This window comes from Oncorhynchus masou, chromosome 3 (genome assembly GCF_036934945.1).
Source record: "Oncorhynchus masou masou isolate Uvic2021 chromosome 3, UVic_Omas_1.1, whole genome shotgun sequence".
NCBI lineage: Eukaryota > Metazoa > Chordata > Actinopteri > Salmoniformes > Salmonidae > Oncorhynchus > Oncorhynchus masou.
In genome coordinates, this window is record NC_088214.1 from 42295786 (window position 1) to 42298349 (window position 2564).

The window sequence follows — 2564 nt, forward strand, 5'->3', positions numbered from 1 at the left end:
TCGCTCTAGCCACTCTCACTGTACACATTCAATCAGTGATACATTTGTTATTAATCTTGTTTCATTTTGGTATCCCCAGTGAGAATTCTACTCCAAAGTCGAGGCCAAAACTTCAACACTCTTGCTTTCGCTCCATCCAAACTTTCACTGTACACGTTCATTCAGTCACAAATATGGTCATTTTGGTACCAAATCCTGGTTATTTTTTTGTGCTTCATTTTGGTACCCCCACCCCCTCGCCCATATCTAATCTGGGTTTGTGTTGGCATATACAGGCTGGTGGTGGGAGTATACGCACACATGGTGCTTCTCTCTGTCTGGGGTGATTCTCTCTGGGGTCCCATTGTGTTGCGGTAGTACTACGCAGGGTCAGTTGGGTGCAGCCGGAGGTCAGCCGGCGCACGTGACCACCACATGGGCCGTAGCGACACGTGACCTGCCGGAACATCTCCCGGAAGCGGGTGGACATGAGGCTGTAGAGGATGGGGTTGACCGCCGAGCTGAGGTAGAAGAAGACCCCGGAGACGATGTGGACGTACTCGAAGACCAGGTGGTGGTGGCCAGTCCAGGAGTTTATGAAGCTCCACATGAGGCGGTCAATGTGGAAGGGAGCCCAGCAGATGCCGAAGACGATCACCAGTACGCCTGGTGGGAAGGCGGACAGTTAGATGGACTGATGGATGGACAGAAAAGCAAGCTGACGGAGGGGCAGCTAGGCACTCCGACAGACAGATGCAGACAGACAGGCAAGTGGACAGGAGGATAGAAGAAAATATATTTGCAGACATTGAGAACAAGACATGTTTACGTGACAATAAACATGTTCAGAAACAAATATATTGGTTTGCATCCTCAGCACAGAATTTTAAGTCCAAATTCAAAAGAGATCGGTCTATAATTTGTCACTTTCCAGAACATCTTATCATCTGAAAGCAAGAGCAATATTTAAGTAACAATGGACACGATTAGGAACTAATCTTTTAGTTTGTATTTCAGAAAACACCTTGAAATCCCAATTCAATTGAGATATTGGGCTAGAATTTGTCATTTCTTCTTATCTCCTCTCAACCCTTCTGGTACCGTAGAGAAAGTGGGTGAGGACTTACACAGCATCTTGCTAATTAAGAGTTTTAAATCACAATTGAATATAGATATACAGTAGGTCTATAATCGGCACATGTCCAGGACATTCTGGTACTATAGTGACAGTGGATGTGAAACTCACATAGCATTTTGGTGACCTGCCGGTGGCGTGCCGTCTGCTGCTGCCTGTGGACACTCCAGTGGCTGTCAGAACCAAAACTCGGCCCGGTCCCCAGCCCCTGCATTCCCCTCTCCATCCTCAACTGAAGGCCAATGCGAAGGTACAGCCCGGTGATGATGAGCATGGGCAGCAGGAAGAAGACCAGCGTGGTCACCTGGATAATCAGGTTGTATATCCATCGGGGCTTCACCATCATGCAGATGGTCGACTCTGGGAATTGGCGCCCGAACCGGGTTCCTAGCACGGCCACCCCATGGAGGCTGGTGTTGGGCACGGCGCACGCCATGGACATGGCCCACAGCATCAGGATGACGTGCTTGGCGTGGGCACGAGTGGCGACGTGCTTGACCTTGAGCGGGTGTATCACGGCGATGTATCGCTCCACGCTCAGCACTGTTATAATGAGGATGGACGCAAAGCAGACAGTCTCGAACAGGAAGGTCTTGAAGTAGCAGCCGCCAGCACCGAACAGGAATGGGTAGCTGCTCCACATCTCATAGAGTTCCAATGGCATACCCAGGACTAGGACCAATAAGTCGGACACGGCCAGACTGAACAGGTAGTAGTTGGTTGGCGTCCACATCACCTTGTTGCGCACGATGACGCTGCAGGTGAGCATGTTCCCAAACAATCCCACAATGAAGATGATGAGGAAGGTAATGCAGACAGGCAGGAACATGGGTGACTGCCGGAAGCCTAGAAACTTCTCCAGGTACTGACTCCGACTCAGACACATGTCCTCCATGTCATCAGCACTGATGTTGCCCAGAGCCCAGGACAAATTCCAACCCAGCTGGTCAGGAGTGGTGGCAGGTAGACCCAGAGAGGAACAGTTATACTGAGCCATTGTGGTTTATGGGGACACAACGCCTGAGGGGGAGAATGGAAAGAATGAATGGAAAGAATAGGAACGAAAAGTTTTGCTTGTCTCAGTGTAGGTGACAGTTAGTTTAACTGCAGTCTGAACTAACAACATCTAGCAGTTTTTTAATAACCTTGTTAATGATATTTGCCCGCAGCAAATGGAAATGAGAGCTTTGGGGAGACTGAAATGGATTGAAATGGATGATTGAAATGGATGTCACATGCAGTCAGGTCCAAAATAATTGGCACCCTTGATTAAGATGAGCAACAACAACAAAAAATGGTATAAAGTAAATATCACAACTACTGAGCTATAATATATGCTCAAATTGGAAAATGATATTATTTTAAACAAATACAATTGCTCAGAGATATAGATTGTGTTTCACAAGTACTGTATATATTTTAAAGTGGGGTCAAAATTATTTAGCCAAAA

At 47.5% G+C, this 2564-nt stretch overlaps 1 pseudogene; it reads right to left on the reverse strand.

The window, feature by feature from the left end:
* Positions 1-246: 246 nt before the first annotated feature.
* LOC135507345 (neuromedin-U receptor 1-like) lies at positions 247-2111 on the reverse strand (annotated as a pseudogene).
* Between the last annotated feature and the right edge of the window lie 453 nt (positions 2112-2564).